Below are 9,351 nucleotides of genomic sequence, written 5' to 3'. Positions count from 1 at the left end.
GACCACTGCCAAGCAGTTGGTTCGTGAATTCTTCCCCCGCTACGGACTCCCTAGAGTCGTATATTCTGACAACGGCCAGCCATTCTCATCTGAGCTCATGAAACATGTTTCCCTTTTGTTAGGGTACCAGTGGAAGTTCCATTGTGTACGCCATCCTGAAGCAGCCGGTCTCGTAGAGAGACATAATCAGACCCTGAAAATCCGCATCGCCAAAATATGTAAAGAGAAAGGTGTGGACTGGCTAGTAGCTCTGCCAGTCGCTTTGTTTTATATGCGCATGGTCGCACATTCCAGATCAGGCCTGTCCCCGTATGAGGTCGTATTCGGCCGCCCCCCTAATATGTGGGGTACACCTAGACCCCGAAGTATTACAGATGTTTCAAGTAATATGCTGACAGATTACCTAGCTTCCTTGATGTCTGCCCTACACTCTTGTCGTTCACAGGTTGCCGCAGCATTTCCAGACAATACCGAGGTGGCACCGCATGAAATCGTTCCCGGATGCATGGTTCTTGTCAGGAACTTTGATCGTTCAAGTCCGCTGGAGCCCCGCTGGAAGGAGCCCAAGCAGGTCCTCCTGGCCACCCGTACTGCCGTCAAGCTGGAAGGCAGGAAGGGCTGGGTCCACCTGTCTCATGTGAAAAGATTTTACGGACTAAAGACTGTTTCAAAGAACATTTCCGAGGATTTTAAGGATTGCCAAAGTACTATTCTCAAGGACTGTCCCGCAAAAGACAATGATACTAAACCCTCCCTGTTAGAGAAAACTCCGCAGCAGGAGTACAAGCTAAAATTAAGGTCTAGTAAAATAAGTCAGCCAGTTTGATTGTCTAAGTCCTCCCCTAGGTGAAACGGTTAGACCGGTTTCTGACATGTATAAAATAGACCCCCATAGTGAGAGAGTTAGTCAAAACTCAATCCGATGTATCGTTTTTCTAAGTTTCATATTGTTTTTCAGCCTCATGATTACCTGCACAGGTTATGCATTTTATTTGTATTTTCCTATTTCTCATGTGAATAAGTTTTCTAATACTACAGTAGAGCATACGTTTAGTGATCTGCCTCCTCATGAACTATCTTATCGTCTTGCTATGCGTAATAATTCCTTTATCCGCATGTTACATTACTCACACCAGACCAGCAATGCCACTAATTGTTGGGTGTGTGGTCGACTCCCCCCTTTCCAGACACCGAAGGGAGTTCTGCCACTCTTTCCTTATCCATTTTCACATAATGGTTCGTGTGGAGCATGGTCCACGTTAACGTCATCCTCAACAGATATGTCTTTTCTTAACAGTACATGTTTTCCAGACAAGCAAGGTCTTCCCCACAGAACAGGGTTAGATCTAGAAAATGAAGTTTACAATTTGGGTAATTATTCTTCGAATTTCATGGTCCTGAATGTTCAGTCTGATACTACTCCAGACTTACCTGCTATGTCAGTATTACCAGTCAAAGGTGAAATATGTGTCCGAAAGAATGGTTCCGTACATGTAGGCCATAGTGATTGTACTACTATTGTCAAGTATAGTGACAGTAGGAAATCTATTTTTAAAGCTTCACGTCATTCTTATTTTGTTTGTGGTCAGACCGCATATGTTCGTCTGCCCCTCGATTGGGAGGGAACCTGTTACATTGCCTTCCTACTGCCACCAGTTTTTCTAGCCCCACTTGACTATCATAGGAATTCCCACCTAGTACATACTAGACACAAGAGAGACCTCCCGATTGTCGATTATACTGAAACTGCTCTAGAACAATACATAGATATCAATAAAGGTGTATTTCCCTATTTAGGTACTGTTGTGAATAGTAAACTGATACGTAGATTAACCAGAACACTTGAAGCAGTAGTGATTGAGACTACCTCTGCTCTAAGTAACTTAACCGAAGAGCAATCCTTTATGAGAATTGTCGTGCTCCAGAATCGTCTCGTCCTTGACGTCATATTGGCCGATAGGGGCGGGGCATGTAGAGTCATCGGATCTAGTTGCTGCATTTTCATTCCTAATAACGCACCGTCTGTTTATTCAGCTATTACCAGACTCCATAAAATTGCCCATATGTTACACCAAGATCCAGGCACCTGGACATGGTCCGGTTGGTTCTGGAATATAATTTCCGCTTGGGGATGGAAAGTATTGTCATTTCTGGGTATTGCAGTAGCGATCATATTCAGTTGCTGCCTCTGTATACAATGTGGCCCTGCGATTTGTGGCATTTGTGCTACCTCTTGTATTCCTAGTCCCAAGTCCCGTTCTAAATCCCGTTCCAAGAAAATTCGAGACGAGCAAATGATACTGTATGAAATGATAGATGGTATCATGAATATTGATGTTTCCTGATGGAAACGTAGTGACAAGGAGGGAATGTGGAAAAGTAAATTTTGCCATGTTCTGTGTCCCTACGTGTCCCCCATCTTATGTTATATGTGCATGATTAATATGCATATGTATTCCCCATGTTTGATTAAAGACGCAATTACAGTTGTGTCCATCTCTAGTATGCCAGTTTCCAGTTCTCATGAAAGCTACGAGTATTAGGCCTATGTAAAGCTACGTTGCCATGTTTCTCAGTGTGCACGTTATTTCATTGTAAAGTCCCCGTTTCTAGGCCTCAAAAGGGCCCGGACACCAGATTCAGCTCCTGTCTCCTGAACCCTCGCTGAGGAGCGATACAGCCCCCACCTGTATCCTCGACCCTTCACTTACTTCCTGCCTCGCAGTGCCCGGTTCAGCCTGGCTCTGCCTACTAGTCTGCCAAGAGTATGTTATGATTCTAGTTATCAGTCCAGCCCTCCTTCTCTGCATTCCTAAGCTACTGAATCGCATCAATAGTTTCCGTCATCGTCTAGCCTTTACGTCTCCATGTAAGAGAAATACTGTATTAATGGTCATTTAATATTCTTCAGCACGCACTACATGTAGAATAATGCATGCACCAGTCTTAGAGTCTGTTAGCCTTTACCCCGATAACTTTTGGATTCTATCAACATGTTCTCTAAACATCAGATACTAGATATTGTTTAGGCACATGTCGCCCTGACTCTCCAGACTTCAGTCTCTGCTCCTAGCACAGAGTTCATAGCCCCCAGCTTCTCCTAGTAACACGTCATTGTCAGTTTGCGCGCACCTCTAGGTCAGAAGTCCCGGCTCCTTAGGTAGCCCCCTCCATGTTTCCGCCCTATTTATGACATATTCTGTTACGTTTACATCACATGTCTATGTAAACGCCTCCTGTTACACCCACTTTCACCCTTATCTTTCGCGACTGCTATTGACCACACCCACTGCTCCGCCTATCATATGTATTGTAATGCAACTGTTTTAGTATATATGCTTGTGTACTGTTATTAAAGTCAGCGCGCTCATTCCCTGTCCCCCCTGCAGGGCCCTGCCATCCTATTCCTATGCAGGTTGTCCTGTTCCTGTCCTTTATGCTGTATTAAACCTGCAAACTCCTACTACCTCGAATCTTGACTCTTATTTATTGAGCTATCTGTTATTACTATGTCCAGTAAAACCTAGATCCGGTATTATTTATTTATATACCACACTGGTTTCAGAAGATGAGGGCACTATGGATTTGATAAAGTCAACTCTTGAAGATGCCTTATTAGCCCTCTCATCTCGAAATGCACGAGGCCTCTCTTCCTGCCCTTACAAAGGCTCACGAGGACCTGTTTGCAAAGTTGAAAGCTTTTTTTACAAAAAATAAAAGACCCTATAAGCAGCCTATCCAAACATCAGCGAAATGGTACGATGGGGCATGTAGGATAGCATTTAGGCACCTCTCTCAACCTATAAGGTTGAGAGTCCCGCAGGAGGTTAGGAAAGCAAGGTCTGAATACAAGGAAGCCCAAAAAAGGGCAAACAAGACCTTCAATGAAAATAGATGGAAGGATTTGCTACATGCAAGCAACGGGAAAAACTGGTGTCGGTTCTGGCAAATAATTAAATGGGGCAGAGGTGACATAGGGCCGGTACCAGTTAATAATGTTCCAACAGAAGCATGGGTCGCGCACTACCAGACCCTGTTTTCACCTATCACAGATAGCCCAAGACATTACCCCCCCTCCCCCGGAGTAATTTCTGATTCAGTCCTAACCTTTGATATAGGGGAAATTGAAAGAGTTCTGGATGGTGTCGCAGCAGGCAGGGCCCTGGGTCTGGATTTTATCCCGGCGGATATATTTAAATCCAATAGGCAGAATAGGCTCAAATAAATTTTTTATATAGTTAATGGCCTGGCAAGAGGTGCCCCCATTCCAGAATCCTGGCATGGGGCACAAATCATTCCTATTTATAAAAAAAGAGGACCGTGCTAGCCCAACTAACTATAAGCCGTATAGACACTTTGCAAAAGATTGTGGCCAGACTAGTGCTAAGTAGGGTAAATAGGTGGATAGACGATAACGAAATCCTATCCAACTATCAAGCAGGTTAAGTTTTTTAATTCATGATGATACATTGGAACACTGTGGTCTTAGCAGGGGGATCTCTATGCAGTATTTATAGACCTTAAATCTGCATTTGATTTAGTGCCCCGTTACAAGTTGTGGTACACACTTAAGGAAGCAGGGATGCCCCCTGAGATTTTATCATTCATTATTAAGCTTCATGAGTCTAATTATGCCCAGGTTCGGTGGGAACAACAGGGTGAGTTAACATATCGCTTCCCTGTGAACAAGGGAGTACAGCAGGGGTGTGTTTTGGTCCCTACCCTTTTCTCATTGTTCATAAATAATGTTATCTCATATTATACTGAGTATCCAACGGAGGCCCCTACTCTTGCCGGTTCAAGGGTTCCACTCTTAATGTTTGCGGACGATACTTTAATTTTGTCTAAAACACAATCTGGTCTGAAACGAGCCCTTGACAGATTCACCTTATTTTGCAACGACCATGATTTAGTAGTCAACGTTGACAAGACCAAGTTCATGGTGTTGCACAAAAATAAAATAGTGAAAGGCAGAGTAGAAATTAACAATGCATCTTTGGAGCAAACTGATTCCTTTACGTACTTGGACGTAACGATGGGCAAAAGGATGAATTGGAAGCCGCAGATAGATCTACTAGTACTTAGGCACAATCAACTAGCAGGGGCCCTTCTAAAAGAATATCGACTATCCCACACCAAACCAGTTGGACCGGCACTAACTATTTATCAAGGGAAAGTTAGGGCTTCAATAATCTATGGTGCAGAACTTGGAGCTTCGAAAATCTAGGCCCTTTAGTCCTAACCCAGAAAAAGTTTCTGAGATCATGGACTGGTCTCCCTCAATCGTCCCCCCTTAAACCCCTACTTTTATATCTGGGATGCATTTCTTTTGAGGAGGCAGCGGGTTTTAGACCCCTGGCGTATTGGCGACGGCTATGGACAACCCCGGAGTTAGCGCCCTATGCTATAGCAGTTAAGCATATTAGAGAAGCCAATAAGTCTTCACAAATCACATGGTTACAAAAGATTAAAGGCACACAATTTGATATGAGGCTCAGCCATTTGTGGGAGGACCCAGAAGGGAACTTGTTCCCAACCAAAAATTATTTTAAAGCTCTATATAGGGACATGGTTTGACAAAAGTCCTTGTCATTGGTGAATAGGGCCTCCCTAACAGGCCTCTTTTTAGAACATAAGTATAAACATAGGCTGGAGGCCTATTGGGATTTTATGACGACACCTGGTGACAGGAAACTATCACCAATTTAGAGTGGGTACCCTCCCCTTAAAATCTTTTACAGCTAAGTGGGATTGATGACCGAGACACAAAATGCTATATGTGCCTATCCCAGGAAGAGTCTTTAACATGTTTTGTTTGTGTGCCCCGTATATAAGGGAACACGTCATAAATGGCTCAAGCCGATCTGTCTAAAAATTGGCACAAGATCATGCCAATTGGCACTGTGCATTCTAAAGACAGGCACTAGGGAAGTCGTAGTTATAGCTATGGCTAAATTCTTGAGCTGGACATGGGCCCTCAGAAGGAGTAGTTTGGATGCAAATGTAGGCTCTGCACTGCATTAAGTAACTTGTGTATATTGTGTGATGTCCTTTCTTGTTGCCATCCAAGGTAAATTGTATATAAAAAAATTAAAAATTACCTAACCTTGCTCCGAAATGGACTTAGATTAAAATTTTATTAGGATTTCTTTTTCTTCATTTAATCAATTGTAATATTAAGTATTGTCACGGTGTGGAATCTTTTATTGGAATGTTCAATCCAAATTTCTGACACTGTTCTTTTAAAACATTTTACTACATTGTATGTATTTTATATGTGTCTTATGATTGAAAATGATCGAATAAAGACTAATTGAAATTGACCCAAGCTGCTTCTGGACACTATTTATTTTGAAGTATGTAAAGGAAGACATTCCATCATGCCTTGCAAAACCCTTTTACAGACAGACAATCCTCTAACCATATGGCAGCCCAGGGTGCTCATAAATTCTCTACAAATAATAAACTAAGTTTTCCCTGGCTTTCACTTATGACACAAAGAGCAGTGACATCTAAGAAAACCATAAGAAGCTCGTTGGTTAAGATTATTTCAAGTAATTTTACCAGAATACCAACTGCTCGAGGGCAAACTCCCATGGGGTAATTCACAAAGCATTTATCAGAGTCAACTCTGCCTTACAGCCGAGAAAACAAAATTTCAAGCATGCATAACTTATGCACAATTCACAATTATCCAACAAATTTGAACTTAGGAGTGTGTCATGCAAACCTTACATTTGACTGTGCAAAGAAGGCATTCCAAGGGAGATGTCTTAGGGTGCTAGAAGAATTCACAAAGTAGAATTTTTTGTATTCAAAACTAAGCAACAATGTAGTTCTCAGACATCTGGGAATCTGACTTAGCCCACACAGAACTTGCGTGAGTAATGCAGAAGTGCTGAAAAGCTCTCCTTTACTTCTATTTATTTTAGAATGCATTTAAGGAGTACTATTTAAGAAAAAATCTTAATGCGAAGAACAGCACAAGAAAAAAAATGTATAATCCACATTCTTCACAACCTTGCACGTGTGAAAAGTATGCATCGTCAAAGTCAAATAACTATAGCAAATAGGAATCACCTACATCTACTTATTGCTTTGCTGGATGATTGTGAAGGCATGTCCCTTTGCTTTTTGTTTCCATACTCTATAAATATCACATCCATAACATCTTTAGAAATGGCGGCAGTCTAACGCACCATTGTCCATACTGAAGGTATAACATGCAGCACAATGTTGTTGGTGGGCTCTCCTAGGAGCGTGGATTTATTTTCTAGTGCAGGGAGAGGATCTGGCTACTTTCAGTGAGAATGGTTAGGAGAAAAGGAGTAATAAAAAATTGATGATTTAAAGGGAGGGCGAGAGAGCAGATGGGAGAAACTCATGAAGTTCGAGGAGGTTCACTGCATGTAGCAAACACCAATTGGACGTTTTTTAAACTATCACGGTGTGACGGATGAAAGCGTAGACTACCTTTATTGAGATAAATTCTAAAACATGATGTGCAAGCGTTCTGTCTAAGGGCCCTTCAAGAAGATATAGAAGGGTTGGAGTGGATATTAAAAGGGTTCAGCAATGAGGCAAGAGGTTCGAGAAAAAGGATTCAAGATGGTCACAGTCACCAAGAGCAGTGCTGTCAATACTGAAGACAGAAGCTTTTAGCGGGTGATGCTGAATTTCTCTGTGATACCTCTAGCAGAACCACCTGGCTGCAATTATCTGGATCTAAGGCCTTTGCTAATGGTAAGAAGGGAGTTCAATGGAGAGTAATGGGGTGGTAAAAACTAAAAATGAAACTATGTTGGAAAAAATTATAGGAGGGTAGTAGAATACCAGGTTATGTTAATAGGAAAAAGGGAGGGTCTCTAGCATTTAAAGTATTGGGCTTGCAGAGAGGGGAGAAGAGGTGAGAAGAGAGGAGGGCATCCATCCTTCGACTGAGATAGAAATTACCAAGTGTTTTCTCTCCTCCCCCCCCCCCCCCCTCAAATGTGGCGAATGCCAATCTGGATAGGGTCTGAGCATTGAGAGGTCTAGAGCTGCTCCACCTGGAGATTATCTGCCTTTGACACCCTTCAAGAGTATGAGAATGGCCGACTCAAAATTAGTCTTTTCAGCCTAGAGCGATTAGGTAAAATCTGGTCGTGTAAAGAGATAGTTGCCAACTTTGACTGCTCTTCCAATTGTTTGCTCGCTCTTTGTTGCATGCAAGTACGGCAGAATGCAATATCACAGGCTTAGCTCTTGTCAAATAGGTTGCTGCCCTAACTACTATTTTGAAAATCGGCAATTCGTTTTGCAGCATCCTTTTCGTAAGTTAAACGAACGCTACAGATGCTACCTTCTGATCTACTGGGCCTTTTGTAATTACGGTCTTTGGCTGTAAACATACACATCCCATATTAGATATCTTGGCGCTGCGTAGATGTTTATAAGCATGTGAGAAACACCAAGCCTGGTCACCAATGCCCAGACGACTGCTACAGCAAACGTAAGAAAATAATACACAAACGTTCAACTGACGATATTAGACCATCTTCCATACATTAAATACAGCACAGATATGCCACACAGGTGGCTATCACAGTGCTTACAGCTGCACTTGCAACCACAAAATGCCACACACCCATTTCCAACAGACGCAATATATAGAAATCTTAACACTATCCAGCGTAGCGCAGATATGCCATGCAATTATGCTATTAAAATGAGAAAGGCTACATGTACCCGATAAAACGTACTACACAATCAATCAATCAGGTCATTTATAGAGCGCACTACTCACCCGTAGGGTCTCAAGGCGCTGGGGGGGGGGGGGTGCCGTTACTGCTCGAACAGCCAGGTCTTGAGCTTCTTCCTGAAGGAGAGGTGGTCTTGGGTCAGGCGCAGGTCGGTCGGGAGTGAGTTCCAGGTCTTGGCGGCCAGGTAGGAGAAGGACCTTCCTCCTGTTGTCGCTCTTCGGATGCGGGGGACGGCGGCGAGGGCGTGGTTGGTTGATCAGAGGAGGCGCTTGGGAGTGTAGAAGTTGATCCGGTTGTTGAGGTAGCTCGGGCCTTGGTCGTGTAGGGCTTTGTGCGCGTGGGTGAGGAGACGGAAGGTGATTCTTTTGTTGATCGGGAGCCAGTGCAGATCTCTCAGGTGTCCGGAGATGTGGCTGCGTCGGGGGATGTCGAGGATGAGTCTGGCCGAGGCGTTCTGGATCCGCTGGAGTCTCTTCTGTAGCTTGGCGGTGGTTCCGGCGTAGAGGGCGTTGCCGTAGTCCAGTCGGCTGGTGACGAGGGCCTGGGTGACCGTCTGCCTCGTCTCGGTGGGGATCCACCGGAAGATCTTACGTAGCATGCGCAGGATGTT

At 43.5% G+C, this 9,351-nt stretch overlaps 1 protein-coding gene across 11 annotated transcripts in view; it reads right to left on the bottom strand.

The window, feature by feature from the left end:
- Positions 1 to 9,351, bottom strand: part of UBR4 (ubiquitin protein ligase E3 component n-recognin 4) — a 2,329,353-nt gene that overhangs the window by 2,318,890 nt on the left and 1,112 nt on the right. The window lies entirely within an intron of this gene.

This window comes from Lissotriton helveticus, chromosome 5_1 (assembly GCF_964261635.1).
Source record: "Lissotriton helveticus chromosome 5_1, aLisHel1.1, whole genome shotgun sequence".
NCBI lineage: Eukaryota > Metazoa > Chordata > Amphibia > Caudata > Salamandridae > Lissotriton > Lissotriton helveticus.
The sequence above is the reverse complement of the archived record's forward strand: the minus strand, read 5'-3'. Positions and strand labels throughout refer to the sequence as shown.